The sequence below is a fragment of the Triturus cristatus genome, chromosome 1_2, assembly GCF_964204655.1.
Source record: "Triturus cristatus chromosome 1_2, aTriCri1.1, whole genome shotgun sequence".
Taxonomy (NCBI): Eukaryota; Metazoa; Chordata; class Amphibia; order Caudata; family Salamandridae; genus Triturus; species Triturus cristatus.
The window spans coordinates 15,844,526-15,861,730 of NC_140580.1; positions in this window are offsets into that span (position 1 = coordinate 15,844,526).

The window sequence follows — 17,205 nt, forward strand, 5'->3', positions numbered from 1 at the left end:
GCAGTGGTCATGTTTAAAGGGCTACGGAGTGGGTGGCACAATCCGTGCTATAGGGCTACTAGTAGCATTTAATTTACAGGCCATGGGCACATATAGCGCACTTTTCTAGGGACTTATAAGTAAATTAAATAAGCCAATTGTGGATAAGCCAATGTTACCATGTTTTGAGTACAGAGCATATGCACTTTAGCACTGGTTAGCAGTGGTAAAGTACCCGGAACCCTAAAACCTGCAACAACAAAGTCAGCAAAACAGGAGGTCAGAAGGCAACAAGTCAGGGGAAAGCACACCAAGGATGCCAAGTCTAACAACTGCTGTTTATTTAAATGATTTCTTTGAAATTTGTAATTGGTTCTTAATTGTATGCAAAATATCACTTAACTTTCTGTGATGATCAGTTGCTGATTGTATTGGTCCTTACTTTTGAGGATGGTCTGAAGTTGTTATTTATGAATGTTGCCGATGAGACAACACAAGGGAGACAGACCAGATGCAGCACCAGGAGACTTGCTATACACAAATTCTACTAAATATAATACTTCTTCCCAATTGTCAGAGATTGCATTCAATAAAAAGCTGCAATATTGTTCCACAGATTGATTAACATACTGCGTTTGTCTTTCTGTTTGGGGCTAGTATAAGGAGAAAAAGCATGCCTCTATGTGTAAGGATGTGCACAATGCTTTTCAAAATCCTGAGGTAAATTGACGACTTTGATCCGTAATCAGTGTTTGGTAACCATGAAGTCGGCACTTTTTTCAGGGGCACAGCATAGTGCTATTTTGGTCAAATGATCTAAGAACACGAATACCTTTGAACATGTACTAACTCCAGGGTTGGACTTGCCTTTAGAGCAATCAGGCAGTCCCCAATGGGCTGGTATGACAGGTCAGTGTGTGGGGCATCTTTTTCGGTTGTTTGTGGGCCTGGTTATGGTCTGCTGGGCTGGATTTTATTGTCAATATCCCTGATAATATGGCAAACATTGCCTGCTGCAAGCCCAAACCCATGCAGTCTTCCATACCTTACATAACACTGACATAGCATGTCTTAACTAGCTCAAGAACTGCAGCGATTTTCAAACAAAGGCCATTTTCTACCTTAGTAATTCAATATTGTGGGCCACTTTTATTTTGGTGCCCAGGCCTATTTTTGACCCAGTCCCACTCTGGCTAAATTGGTTACAAATTCCATTGAGACAGTATGCCATAGATGAAGCGGAACAGGTAATTGCTTTAAAAGACCATCTGGCTAGGGATGGGAATCATTATTTTCTCTGCAAATGGAACTATTTAGGCATTCTTGGCTAGAGTTTACCACCAAAATCATACTTGCATAGCTTGTAAAGTCTACCATTATGTCCTGCCGGCAGAGAAAAGTGACAGCACTGCTGTGCCTGCTGTCCCAATTCTAGTGTTGGGATATATAAAGCTCCACTCTGCTACAAGAGTTTGTTCTTGACAGTTTGTTCTGATCCTTGTTTGCTCATGATTTGGCTTTTATTTGTTCCAAATAAATTAATCAAATTACTGCATCTTCAGGGAGAATAGGGAGAGATTATTTTTTTGTGTCATTGTAGGAGAGTAGGGTCTGCTATCCTATGGTCACCCCAAATTTTTGCTTTTTGCTTCACTGGTTTTTGACATATTGAGGCTGTGGGCCTGCCAATCAGACCCCCAGCCTGCTGTTCTCTCTACTAAATTAAAACTATGCACCCTAGGTGCATAACCAATTGGAAGTGGATCACCCTGTCAGCCCCTGTACCAGTGTACACTAGGTACCCAGGGCATTGGTGTACCCAAGGCCTGCCAAGGGCTGCAGCATGTATTATGCCACCCCAGGCTTGGCCTAACAATTTGACACAACTGGCTGATCACTCAGCTGGGGTAAGTTGGTGTAATCACCTCTTACTTAGGTGTAGTATACCTATACCTAACCTTAAATGGGACACCTGGTAACCTATAAGTCACTCCTATGGCAGGCCTTAACAATCCTGAAGGCAGAGTGCTTGGTTCCATGTGAGATGGTGCTCTGGCATGAGCTGAGCCTGTCTGCAGTGGTCGGAACAACTTCCTTCTACTGTTTCCAGATATCGTCATACCATATACTCTTAAGTGCATTATGAACCTCGCGGTTAAATGCTATCTTTGGTTTGGCTTTATCAAAACATGTCGAGTAAGGTGTCATACGAATTGGAATACTAACCCCTCGCCAATTCTGGCGACGGGGTTAGCATTCCACCCTTCTAGAGGGACACGACATGTACAGTACCTGAAACCCGGGTAAAATCAGACATAGCCTCAGCTCCACAAAATGGATGCTGCCACCACAGACACAAGTCTGCCCTCCTGCTGCTGGGAGTCCTTCCAGCTTGGGAGGTGTGGACAAAGGGTTTCCTGCCAGGGGAGGTGCGTGCACCACCCCAGACAGGATTTTGTGTATTGGTCAGGTAGGGCTTGAAAGAAACCAGACATGCCTGTGGCTCACAAGGAGCCTCGGTGCATATGCCAGTTCAAACCGGTCCTGGGGCACACCAGTCCCGGGCCTGGGGCGAGCTGGACAAAGGATTGGGGGTGTAACCACCCCCCTTCCTGGTCCCACCCATAGGGAGGGACCTAGCAGGTAGTCCGGCCCCTAGAATCCGAATAAAGGTAGGAGCTGTGTCCTAAGACTTCAGACATCCTGGAATCAACTTAAAACTAAGAAGAAGACGGGAACTTCGACGCTCTGCTGCACAGAGGACTGAAGCCAATCTCCCCTGTGGTCAGGGAGTGACCACCTTGCTAACGCAAGCACCATCCAGCGAATCAACGTCTGCTTTGCCGCCGCCTCCCGCCGGAGCCCGAGCCCAGAGACTGACAAGACCTGGACCTCCAGACCTCTCACCGCCCGATCCACAGTCCCTGCAAAGAGGAGACCCGTGGAGGCACCGAGACACGTGGAGCCAGCCATCTTGAAACGACTACGACAAGCTGACCAGTGCAACAACCGGGGCTCCCTCCAAGTTGTGCTTTGGGTCCTGAGAAGCCCGACCCTCGAGCAGCATCTGCACCAAAGGTGAGCCCTCCAGCATCTCCACGATCTGCGTGGGGCCCTTCTGCATTTTGCCACTCGACGCGCCTAACCGGTTGCTGGCCCGCTGGCTAGTGGCCATCTTGGCGACGAAATCTACGACAAACACCGCTGGTCTGGTTGCTCCAGACTGGCCCTTGCTCCCCTCCAAAGGAGCAGTTCCTCTGACCTTGCTGGTCAGAACCATCAGCTTAAACTCCTTGCCTACAACAATTGCTTTTGCCAAGGCTTGTTTGCTTCGATCAAGTCGCCGACACCGCCGACAGCGAGAGCCTGCGTGGGACAGCTCGTGACTCGACTCCTGGACGTCGTCGACCTTCAGGGACCACGTGGCTGCAGAGTCAAGCTACACCTTCCTTCCTGTTTGCACCCGACATCGCCTGGTACCCACCTGGTGCCACGCTGGTCACTGGCTAGTGACTGTGAACACTGTCCCCTCTGCTTACAGGTCTTCAACATCTCCGATCCACTCTTGGATCCACTGCATCTCTCCCGGACCGACCGCCTGCAGCATCTTTGTCTTCAAGCTCCACGGAACAGATAGAAGAAACCCGACGCACTTCGAGGCCTATGCACCCGCTTCCTGTGGGTGAGGTAAAGCTGGCACACCTGTGCCCAAGTGTAGTATTACATCTCTAGTGCCTGTGTTCCAAATCTTAAGTTCCTAGTCAACCCGGAAGATCTCCTTTGCAGTAACTTTGTACTTTTTACGCACCCATTGAAACCTATGGGAGCACGCGTGTGACTATTTGCTCTGCACACGCCACCCGTGGACCTCCTGGTCACTAACTGACGTTAGCTCCTTGTAGGCCCAGCGATTCTAGAGGCCCTAGGCCTTTTTCCTTTCCTGTTCGTGGTACTTATACCACTATTTTAGTATATGGTTTGAGTGGCCACCAGGGCCTATCCATATAACGTGCAACTTCTGTGTATTCTGTGATAATCTTGTTTGACGATTTGTGCTCCTGTGCTCATAAAGAGACTAGGGGTTACTTTGAGAAATAAATACATATATATTTTGAATATATATCTGTGTGGTGTCCTTTCATTGGTATAAAAGGGGGTTACTATTGGTAAAACAGCTTGCTTAACACGCATCACGAGTTTAGCCTCAAAGACTGCTTAGCCTACGCTACCACTAGGGCAGCTAGTCCAAAAAGGTTGACTTACAACCACACCATAAGGGTTGCTTGGCATGGTACAAGGTGGTCACTAGAACTAGTGAACAGCATATACCAGGCCAACTTCTCACATTGGTGAGCAGCGGTTGGATTTGAGCTTGCTGTGTTTTACCATTGTAATCTCTTGGTTACCAATTGAAAGATCACATAGGTACCTGTAGGTACATATAAAACAAGATTAGATATACTTAAGTTCTACTGAACTTAGTTGTTGTAGAGCAAAGGGAGTAGCACACCCTGACTACAACTACTAGATAGGTTTAGTAGGTAAACCCAAGTGTAGGTAGATTGCAACACATCCACCCACACTTAAGAGCAATGGCTGGGGCAGAGGGGTCCACTGTACCCATCTCTGTTGAGAGTGACCCCCCGAGGGCACCATCCATCTTTGCTACCCTTAATCAGAATGAGCTCAGGCAGTTGGCAACTCTTAGAGGCCTTAAACAGCCCAAGAACCCTACCTCTGCTGTGCTCAGAGCACTCTTGCAAGAAGATGAGAATCAAAGAGAGCTCAAGAGAGCTTCCCAGTTAGCCCCCTTAGGGACAGGAACAGGAGGCCCCCCTTCTGAAGATGCCACTGAGGTACCCCTTTCCAATAGCCATCCCTTAGATGAAAACCATACTACAGAGGAGGAAAGTGAGGGGGATACAGACAGTGGTGAGGATGAAGGGAGAACTAGCCCAGTGCCAAGTGTTATACTTGGCCCAGCTAAACCAAGGCTATTGGGGACTGACAGTGGGTTCACCCCACTGGATCTCCCCAGTGGACTTAACACAGGGCTTGGAAGGCAAAGGAATCGCTCAGGTGACTCCAATGCTTCCCATGGCTCTAGAGGCTCTCAAGGTCACTCCAGGAGAAGGATGACCACCCCTCAGAGGAGGGAACATGAGGCCAAGATGCAAGAAGCCCAGCTGAGGATCAGGAAGCAGGAGCTAGAAGTAGCCCTGATGGAAGAGAAACTGAGCAAGGCTAGACAGCATAAAGAGAGTGGGTCTATACCCACTGGTGGCAGCATTGTCCCTAAGGACAAAGATAGGGTTTTCGATAATAGAAACCTGTCTAAGGTTGTGCCCCCCTACAAAAGTGGGGATGACATCCACAAGTGGATAACTGCTCTTGAGAGAGCCTGCAAAGTACAGCAGGTTCCTGAAGACCAGTGGGCAGCAATCCTCTGGCTCTCCTTTGAGGGAAGAGGCAGAGACAGACTCCTCACTGTTAGAGAAGAGGATGTCAGAAACTACAGAGTCCTGAAGAGTGTTCTAGTTGATGGGTTAGGCTTAACCACTGAGCAGTACAGGTTAATGTTCAGAGACACCCAAAAGACACAGACTCAGGACTGGTCTGAATACATTGAATGTGCCACTAAGGCTTTGGAGGGTTGGTTGCTGGAAAGTAAGGTATCTGATTTTACAGGATTGTATAATTTGATGATGAGAGAACAGATTTTAAATAACTGTCAAAACCAGCAACTGCATCAACACTTGGTTGACTCTGATCTGACCTCTCCCCAAGAATTGGGAAAGAAGGCAGACAAATGGGTCAGAACCAGGGTTAAGCAAAAGAACCAGAACCAGGGCCAAGGGGGTGATCAGAAGAAAACAGACCAAAAGGGTGGAGATCAGAAATCTAAAGACCAGAAGTCTTCAACAGGGCCCCAAACTACTGCTAAGGAGGGTGGGTCCCAACAACAGTCCAAAAAGAAGAAAGAAGGTCAAAAGAAACCCTGGTGCAATCATTGCAAAAATACAACTCACTGGACTAGTGATTGCAAAAAGGGTGGAGCCCCCAACACTGTTGCCCCTAAGGCACCTGCTCCCAGTACTACTGTTAGCAGTGTTGGTCCCCAGACAAAGGGTGTAGTGGGAATCACTATGGGAACTGAAGGAGATTCTGACTTAGACAGAACCCTGACACAGGCAGTCTTGATCTGTGATGGGGACATTGATTTGTCCCTGACTGTGAGCCCCAGTAACCTGGGCAAGTACAGACAGACTCCTTTAATTAATGACAAAGTGGCTCAAGCCTACAGGGACACATGTGCCAGTGTCACTATGGTGACACCAGGCTTTGTGGACCCTGGACAGTACATACCAGGTGAGAACTACCTGGTGACCAATGCCAGCAATGCCACTACTTCACATAGTGTGGCAGTTGTTAACTTCTCATGGGGAGGGGTAACTGGCCTCAAAAGGGTTGTGGTTAGTGCAGACCTCCCAGTAGAATGTTTGTTGGGCAATGACCTAGAGAGTTCTCTATGGTCAGAAGTGGAGTACAGGACTCATGCAGAGATGTTAGGTATATCATCACATGTCCTTGCTGTGACCAGGTCACAGGCCAAAAAGTGCCTCACTGAACCACAGGTCTTGGATCCTGGAACAATGGACCAAGCACCTACCAAGAAGAAGAACAGGAGGGTCAAGGCTGTGCCTTCCCCCCTGCCTCAGAGTGATGATCAGCCTTCCCAGGAAGCTGATCTAGAGGACCCTGAAGGAACTGTCCCTGAAGAGCTTGAACCTGACCAGGTTGAGTTTCTGGGGACAGGGGGACCTTCAAGGGCTGACTTGAGGCAGGCTCAGTTATCCTGTCCCTCTCTTGAACCCCTCAGACAGCTGGCTGCTGCTGAGGCTGCTGGGAATGCTCAAGGTACCCATAAAGTGTATTGGGATGAAGGGCTCCTTTATTCAGAGGCTAGAGACCCCAAGCCTGGTGCAACCAGGAGGTTGGTTATACCTCTGCAATTTAGGGGCTTCCTTCTTACCTTGGCCCATGATATTCCTTTAGCAGGACACCTAGGCCAGAACAAGACCTGGGACAGACTTGTCCCTCACTTTCACTGGCCTCATATGAATGAAGATACAAAGGAGTTTTGTCGCTCCTGTGTTACCTGCCAAGCCAGTGGCAAATCAGGTGGCACAACAAAGGCCCCCCTGATACCACTACCTGTGGTGGGGGTTCCCTTTGAAAGAGTGGGAATAGACATAGTGGGTCCCATGGATCCTCCCACTGCATCTGGGCACAGATTTATACTGGTGGTAGTGGATCATGCCACCAGGTATCCAGAGGCAATTCCCCTTAGGACCACTACAGCTCCTGTTGTGGCCAGGGCCCTGCTGGGAGTATTCTCCAGAGTGGGGTTTCCTAAGGAGGTAGTATCTGACAGAGGTACCAACTTTATGTCAGGATACTTAACAGCTATGTGGAAGGAATGTGGTGTCAACTACAAGTTCACCACCCCTTATCACCCACAATGCAATGGGCTTGTTGAGAGATTCAACAAGACCCTAAAGGGTATGATCAAAGGATTACCTGAAAAGCTCAGGCGAAGATGGGACATCCTTCTACCCTGCCTTCTGTTTGCTTACAGAGAGGTCCCACAAAAAGGAGTTGGCTACAGCCCCTTTGAATTGTTGTTTGGGCACCCTGTGAGAGGCCCACTGTGTTTGGTGAAGGAAGGCTGGGAGTTACCTCTCAAAAAGCCTAAGCTAGACATAGTGGACTATGTACTTGGTCTCCGCTCCAGGATGGCTGAGTATATGGAGAAGGCATCCAAAAACCTTGAGGCAAGCCAGGCCTTACAGAAAGCTTGGCATGACCAAAAGGCTGTCTTGGTTGAGTTTCAGCCAGGACAGAAGGTATGGGTGTTGGAGCCAGTGGCCCCAGCAGCACTCCAAGACAAATGGTCTGGACCCCATACAATCCTGGAAAAGAAGGGAGAGGTCACCTACTTGGTCGACCTAGGAACTCCCAGGAGTCCCCACAGGGTACTCCATGTTAACAGGCTTAAAGCATATGTTGACAGGGCAGACATGGGCTTGCTCATGGCTACAGATGAGGGACAGGAGGAAGAGAGTGACCCTCTCCCAGACCTGTTGTCTCAGAACCCTGAAGATGGCTCAGTTGAAGGAGTGACCCTTGGAGGCAACCTCACTGCCCATCAGCAGACTGAATGTAGACAGGTTCTACAATCATTTTCACATATGTTTTCCTTGATACCTAGCCAAACTGACTGGTGTACCCATGTTGTGGACACTGGTGACAGTCTGCCTGTAAAGAACAAACTTTACAGACAACCTGACCACGTCAGGGACTGTATAAAGGCTGAGGTACATAAAATGCTGGAATTAGGTGTCATTGAACCCTCAGAGAGCCCCTGGGCTAGCCCAGTGGTTCTGGTCCCCAAACCTCACACCAAAGATGGCAAGAAAGAGATGAGGTTCTGTGTGGATTACAGAGGACTCAATGCTGTCACCAGGACAGATGCACACCCTATTCCAAGGGCAGATGAGCTCATAGACAAACTAGCTTCTGCAAAGTTTTTGAGCACATTTGACTTAACAGCTGGCTATTGGCAAATCAGATTAGCTGAGGAGTCTAAGGCCAAAACAGCATTCTCAACCCCAGGTGGGCACTACCAGTTTGTGGTGATGCCCTTTGGTCTGAAGAATGCACCTGCCACCTTCCAAAGGCTGGTGAACCAAGTCCTTACTGGGTTGGATGACTTTTGCGCAGCATATCTTGATGACATTGCTGTCTTTAGCTCCACCTGGGAGGATCACCTGATCCACCTGAAGAAGGCTCTTGAGGCTCTGCAGAGGGCAGGCCTCACTATCAAGGCTACTAAGTGCCAGATAGGGCAGAGTAAGGTTGTATATTTGGGCCACCTTGTAGGTGGAGGCCAAGTTCAACCACTGGAGAGTAAGATACAATCCATCAAGGACTGGTCCCCTCCAACCACCCAGACTCAAGTTCGAGCTTTCTTGGGCTTGACTGGGTACTACAGGAAGTTTGTTAAGAACTATGGGTCCATTGTGACTCCTCTTAATGATCTGACATCCAAGAAGATGCCCAAAAAGGTTCAGTGGACAGTAAGCTGTCAAAAGGCATTTGATGACCTGAAGGAGGCCATGTGCTCTGCACCTATCCTGAAAAGTCCTGACTACTCCAAAGAGTTTATTGTCCAAACAGATGCTTCTGAGTTGGGTGTGGGAGCTGTGCTGTCACAACTTAATGTAGATGGTCAAGACCAACCCATTGCTTTTATTAGCAGAAGGTTGACCCCCAGAGAGAAGAATTGGTCAGCTATTGAGAGGGAGGCCTTTGCTGTGGTGTGGGCCCTGAAGAAGCTGAGGCCATACTTGTTTGGCACTCACTTCAAGATTCAGACCGACCATAAGCCCCTCTTGTGGCTAAATCAGATGAAGGGTGAAAACCCCAAACTGCTTAGGTGGTCCATTTCCCTACAGGGGATGGACTTTACAGTGGAGCACCGGCCAGGTACTGACCATGGGAATGCAGATGGTCTCTCCAGGTACTTCCACTTAGGACATGAAGACGAGACTGGTCAAGGCTAGTTTAATGTCCCAGCGTTTGGGGGGGGGTTGTGTAGGAGAGTAGGGTCTGCTATCCTATGGTCACCCCAAATTTTTGCTTTTTGCTTCACTGGTTTTTGACATATTGAGGCTGTGGGCCTGCCAATCAGACCCCCAGCCTGCTGTTCTCTCTACTAAATTAAAACTATGCACCCTAGGTGCATAACCAATTGGAAGTGGATCACCCTGTCAGCCCCTGTACCAGTGTACACTAGGTACCCAGGGCATTGGTGTACCCAAGGCCTGCCAAGGGCTGCAGCATGTATTATGCCACCCCAGGCTTGGCCTAACAATTTGACACAACTGGCTGATCACTCAGCTGGGGTAAGTTGGTGTAATCACCTCTTACTTAGGTGTAGTATACCTATACCTAACCTTAAATGGGACACCTGGTAACCTATAAGTCACTCCTATGGCAGGCCTTAACAATCCTGAAGGCAGAGTGCTTGGTTCCATGTGAGATGGTGCTCTGGCATGAGCTGAGCCTGTCTGCAGTGGTCGGAACAACTTCCTTCTACTGTTTCCAGATATCGTCATACCATATACTCTTAAGTGCATTATGAACCTCGCGGTTAAATGCTATCTTTGGTTTGGCTTTATCAAAACATGTCGAGTAAGGTGTCATACGAATTGGAATACTAACCCCTCGCCAATTCTGGCGACGGGGTTAGCATTCCACCCTTCTAGAGGGACACGACATGTACAGTACCTGAAACCCGGGTAAAATCAGACATAGCCTCAGCTCCACAAAATGGATGCTGCCACCACAGACACAAGTCTGCCCTCCTGCTGCTGGGAGTCCTTCCAGCTTGGGAGGTGTGGACAAAGGGTTTCCTGCCAGGGGAGGTGCGTGCACCACCCCAGACAGGATTTTGTGTATTGGTCAGGTAGGGCTTGAAAGAAACCAGACATGCCTGTGGCTCACAAGGAGCCTCGGTGCATATGCCAGTTCAAACCGGTCCTGGGGCACACCAGTCCCGGGCCTGGGGCGAGCTGGACAAAGGATTGGGGGTGTAACCACCCCCCTTCCTGGTCCCACCCATAGGGAGGGACCTAGCAGGTAGTCCGGCCCCTAGAATCCGAATAAAGGTAGGAGCTGTGTCCTAAGACTTCAGACATCCTGGAATCAACTTAAAACTAAGAAGAAGACGGGAACTTCGACGCTCTGCTGCACAGAGGACTGAAGCCAATCTCCCCTGTGGTCAGGGAGTGACCACCTTGCTAACGCAAGCACCATCCAGCGAATCAACGTCTGCTTTGCCGCCGCCTCCCGCCGGAGCCCGAGCCCAGAGACTGACAAGACCTGGACCTCCAGACCTCTCACCGCCCGATCCACAGTCCCTGCAAAGAGGAGACCCGTGGAGGCACCGAGACACGTGGAGCCAGCCATCTTGAAACGACTACGACAAGCTGACCAGTGCAACAACCGGGGCTCCCTCCAAGTTGTGCTTTGGGTCCTGAGAAGCCCGACCCTCGAGCAGCATCTGCACCAAAGGTGAGCCCTCCAGCATCTCCACGATCTGCGTGGGGCCCTTCTGCATTTTGCCACTCGACGCGCCTAACCGGTTGCTGGCCCGCTGGCTAGTGGCCATCTTGGCGACGAAATCTACGACAAACACCGCTGGTCTGGTTGCTCCAGACTGGCCCTTGCTCCCCTCCAAAGGAGCAGTTCCTCTGACCTTGCTGGTCAGAACCATCAGCTTAAACTCCTTGCCTACAACAATTGCTTTTGCCAAGGCTGGTTTGCTTCGATCAAGTCGCCGACACCGCCGACAGCGAGAGCCTGCGTGGGACAGCTCGTGACTCGACTCCTGGACGTCGTCGACCTTCAGGGACCACGTGGCTGCAGAGTCAAGCTACACCTTCCTTCCTGTTTGCACCCGACATCGCCTGGTACCCACCTGGTGCCACGCTGGTCACTGGCTAGTGACTGTGAACACTGTCCCCTCTGCTTACAGGTCTTCAACATCTCCGATCCACTCTTGGATCCACTGCATCTCTCCCGGACCGACCGCCTGCAGCATCTTTGTCTTCAAGCTCCACGGAACAGATAGAAGAAACCCGACGCACTTCGAGGCCTATGCACCCGCTTCCTGTGGGTGAGGTAAAGCTGGCACACCTGTGCCCAAGTGTAGTATTACATCTCTAGTGCCTGTGTTCCAAATCTTAAGTTCCTAGTCAACCCGGAAGATCTCCTTTGCAGTAACTTTGTACTTTTTACGCACCCATTGAAACCTATGGGAGCACGCGTGTGACTATTTGCTCTGCACACGCCACCCGTGGACCTCCTGGTCACTAACTGACGTTAGCTCCTTGTAGGCCCAGCGATTCTAGAGGCCCTAGGCCTTTTTCCTTTCCTGTTCGTGGTACTTATACCACTATTTTAGTATATGGTTTGAGTGGCCACCAGGGCCTATCCATATAACGTGCAACTTCTGTGTATTCTGTGATAATCTTGTTTGACGATTTGTGCTCCTGTGCTCATAAAGAGACTAGGGGTTACTTTGAGAAATAAATACATATATATTTTGAATATATATCTGTGTGGTGTCCTTTCATTGGTATAAAAGGGGGTTACTATTGGTAAAACAGCTTGCTTAACACGCATCACGAGTTTAGCCTCAAAGACTGCTTAGCCTACGCTACCACTAGGGCAGCTAGTCCAAAAAGGTTGACTTACAACCACACCATAAGGGTTGCTTGGCATGGTACAAGGTGGTCACTAGAACTAGTGAACAGCATATACCAGGCCAACTTCTCACAGTCATTGTTAGAGTCGGGGATCTCTGGTTGGCGCAAGGTTGCCCTTGTGTCAAGCAGGAACCCTCTCCTCCACGTCAGGGCGCAGGATAACCCCTCGCGAATGACCCTTGCTCACCCTCTAGGTGCGTGGCGTGAGCAGCCAAGGCGATTCCTCAGGCGTTGTTGGTTAAGCACTTCCAATCATACACACAGTAAATACATCAATCCCCCCAGAAACGGACACCAGACTTGGATATATATAAAAATACGCTTCTTTATGTAAAAATAGGTATATATATCTCAGCAGACTTATCACAAGACCAATAACGTTTTCGCTATGCCCCCAAGTTGTAAAGCAGGCAAATGTTCGTTGTTCGTAGCTTCAAATGGACACTTTGTAGTCTCTTGCAAATATTACTTGTGGTTCCAGTACTCACAGAGATCGGCTCCGGCGAACGGGGAAATAAGGCGTTGCGGGCCCCGAGCCCGATACTGGAACTTCTTTCGTGATGTGGAGAGTAGGCACAGGTCGGTGCGTCTCTCAGCTTGGGAAGTGTTCTTGGGTCCTCAATCAGCAGGTGTGGGCACGTAGGCAGGCGCGGCCAGCGACCCTTTAGCACGGCGGTGCAGGAGGGTCTCCACAGCGGGGGCGGCGCGGCCTGAGATGTCCGGGGATAGCGAAGCGGGGTCACAGGGCACGGTCAGTGCAGCTGGATGACCCGGCGTAGATCACAGTCGTCGGACGGCTTCCGGCGGGAGGGGTGATAGCGCGGTCAGCGCGCTCCAGTAGCAGGCGGTGACAGGGATGCAGGCGGCCCGGCCCGGGGACAGAGAGCGGCTCTGGACGGAGCGGGGCTCTCACGGGTTTGAGGCAGGCAAGCTTCTGAGTGTCACGGCCCTAGGAGGGGCGATGAGGGGCGCAGTCTCTTTCCAGCGGGATGCACACACGGCTCGAATTGGAGGACGAGCAAAAGCACAGAGAACCCACTGTTCCTGGGGTTCAGTTCAGGGGGCAAGCTCAGATCAAGCCCTTGGAGAATGTTCAAGCACAAAGTAGCAAAGTCTTTTCAGTAGTCTCTTCCTCTCCTTTCTCAGCAAGGCAAGCAGCAGGCCAGCTCCTCCAGCGTCTTCTTCTCCTTCTAGTCGGGCAGAGGTTCTTTGTGGTAAACAGGATTCTGATTTCTTAGGAGCCAGGCTCCTACTTTTATACCATGATTCTTTTGTTCTTTAGCGCCAGGGGGCCTGGGCCTGGCTCAGTCCAGTTCTGGAGCACTTTGTTATGGTGACTCTGCTCTTTCCTTTCAGCAGCAGGGCAGAGACATCAGCCGCTCCACAGGGGGCGGCGCCGGCTTTGTGGTGGCAGAGCACAGGTCTATTCAAGAGTCAAGGTGTGCTCCTCCCACCCATCCTGGTGTCACCTCTCTACCCACCACCTGGCAGCCAACCTGTCTCTGGGGATCCCCCCACCCTGCTCCTTACTGTTGCCAGGCAGAACACACACACACAGCAGAGGCGGACTGAGATGGTCAGGTCAGTAAATACTAACTTTCTAAAAGTAGTATTTACAAACCCAGGATATTAAAATAAACTTGACTACAAGAAGTATTTTATTATTCTGAGTTCAGGCATACTAAACTTGACACTCTACCATGCTCTCTGAGTCCACTGGGGTCACAGCGTTGGCGTGATCCCAGCAGCCCATCCTGGCCTATGGAGAGCAGGTAGCCTTCAATAGTGAAAAATGACAAGGGCTGTAATTCACTACTAAGACATGCCCCACACATCAGGGCATGTCCTACCTTATGCCTACAATGCACCCTGCCCTTGGGCCTACCAGAGGGGTGGCTAATATGTAGGTAAGGGAAGGTTTAGGGACTGGCAAGGGGGGGCCCTTGCGCAGTCAGCGCGACGGTCCCAGACTGCACGCAGGGTCTGCGGTGGCAGACCCTAGACACATTTTACAAAGCCGCTTTCTGTGGGTGGCGCAACCAGCGCTGCAAGCCCACCAGCAGCATTGGCATTCACAAGCCCTGGCACCCCTGGTGCACTTTACTGGGGACTGACAGTGAATCCAATAAACCAATCATGAACATCAATTACAGGTACACTTTACCTAGGGAGCACTTGCACTGCGGCACGGATTAGCCGTGGCGCAGTGCCCTGAGCGGACAACACCAGCAAAACAATCGAGGCACACCATCAAAAAGTGGAAGGGAAACTCACGCCAAGGTGCCAGGTCTAACACGTGTCCCCTCCAGCTGAAATGTGGGGAGAACTACCCTTGCCCAGGGGGTTCCTCGTCACTAAGGCGGAAATACCTGGACAGACCGTCAGCGTTGGCGTGATCTGTACCAGGACGGTGTTCCACCGTAAAGTCCATACCCTGTAGGGAGATGGACCACCTCAACAGCTTCGGGTTCTCACCCCTCATTTGCATCAACCATCTGAGGGGCCTGTGGTCCGTCTGAACCCGGAAGTGAGACCCAAACAAGTAGGGTCTTAGCTTCTTCAGCGCCCAGACCACAGCAAATGCTTCTCGCTCAATTGCACTCCACCTACTTTCCCGTGGAAGTAACCTCCTACTGATGAAGGCTACGGGTTGGTCCCAGCCCTCCTCAGTCATCTGTGAGAGAACAGCCCCTACACCATGCTCTGAAGCGTCTGTCTGTACTAGGAATTCCTTGGAGAAGTCAGGGGCCAAGAGCACGGGCGCCGTGCACATGGCAGTCTTCAGGGTGTCGAAAGCTTTCTGACGGGTGTCAGTCCAAATCACGTTCCGGGGCTGCTTCTTGGAAGTCAGCTCTGTCAAGGGGGCCACAATCGTTCCATAGCCCTTGACAAACCTCCTGTAGTACCCAGTGAGCCCCAGGAAGGCCCTCACTGCGGTCTGCGTCTTGGGGGGTTCCCAAGCCAGGATGGTTTCAATTTTGGGTTGCAAGGGTGCCACCTTGCCACTCCCCACTTGGTGTCCCAAGTACACCACGGAACCCTGCCCGATCTGGCACTTGCTTGCCTTGATCGTGAGGCCTGCTCGGTGCAGAGCCATCAACACTTCCCAGAGGTGGCGCAGGTGTTCGGGCCAGGTGGCACTGAACACTGCGATGTCATCCAGGTAGGCGGCACTGAACGCATCCAGCCCAACCAGTACCTGGTTGACCAACCTCTGAAAGGTGGCAGGGGCATTCTTCATTCCAAATGGCATGACTCGGAACTGGAAGTGCCCATCTGGAGTAGAGAATGCTGACCTCTCTTTGGCCCCATCGGTCAAGGCGATCTGCCAGTACCCAGACGTTAAATCAAACGTGCTGAGGAACCGGGCAGCCCCCAGCCGATCAATGAGCTCATCAGCTCTGGGGATGGGGTGCGCGTCAGTCTTCGTCACTGAATTGAGTCCTCTGTAGTCCACACAGAACCGGAGTTCAGGTGTGGCTCCCGGCGCAGCAGCCTTTGGGACCAAGACCACGGGGCTGGACAAAGGACTGCTGGAGGACTCAACCACCCCTAGCGCAAGCATTTTGGAGACCTCCTCCTTGATGCAAGCTCTGACCCTGTCAGTTACCCTGTAAGCCTTGTGCTTCACAGGTAAGCTGTCTCCTGTGTCCACATCATGGACGCACCAATCTGTGACACCAGGAACCAGGGAGAATCTATCGGGAAACTGCCCCAGCAAGTGGCGGCAATCTTCCTGTTGTTCGGGCGTCAGGGTGGGTGAGAGGTTAACTCCATCCACTGACCCATCTTTCTCAGAGGCCACTAAGAGGTCAGGAAGAGGCTCGGTCTCCTCTTCCATTCCATCATCAGTGTCCAGCAGCATGCCCACTTCGGTCCTCTCTAAGTGGGGCTTAAGGCGGTTAACATGTAGGACCCTCAAAGGGTTCCTGGGAGACTGCATGTCCACCAAGTAGGTGATAGGACTTTTGCGCTCCACAACCTCAAATGGACCTGTCCACTTATCCTGAAGTGCACAAGGCTCCACTGGGGCCAAGACCCACACCTTTTGTCCAGGTTGAAGCTCTACCAGAGTGGCATTCCGGTCGTACCACCGCTTCATCTCCTCCTGGCTGGCTTCCAGATTTGCCTCAGCAAGTTGCCTGAAACGCCGAGTCTGGTTTCGGAAGGCCAGCATGTAACTGTATACATTCTGGGGAGGTTTCCTGGGAGATTGCTCCCAGCCTTCCTTTACCAAACTCAGAGGTCCTCTTACCGGGTGGCCATACAGAAGCTCAAAGGGGCTGAATCCTAGAGACTTCTGTGGCACCTCTCGGTAAGCGAAGAGCAGGCATGGCAAGAAGACGTCCCACTTACGCCTCATTGGACCGTCCAGGCCCATGATCATGCCTTTGAGGGTTCGGTTGAATCTCTCAACCAACCCATTTCCTTGGGGGTGGTAAGGAGTGGTGAACTTGTAAGTTACCCCACACTCCTTCCACAGGGATTTCATATACGTGGATATGAAATTGGTCCCCCTGTCGCTCACCACCTCTAGAGGGAATCCCACTCGGGAGAAAATTCCCATCAGTGCTCATCCCACCACGGGGGCCGTCACTGTCCTCAAAGGGATGGCTTCAGGGTACCGGGTGGCATGGTCCACCAAGACCAGGATGAACCTGTTGCCCAGGGCTGTCTTGGGGTCCAGAGGCCCCACAATATCAATACCCACTCGTTGGAATGGCGTACTGACCACAGGGAAAGGTTGCAGAGGAGCCTTGTGCTTCCCTCCGCTCTTACCACTTGCCTGGCAAGTCTGACAGGTTCTGCAGTAGGAATCTGAATTCTTGTGCATTTGGGGCCAGTAAAAGTGGGTGACAAGCCTGTCATAGGTCTTGTCCATCCCCAAATG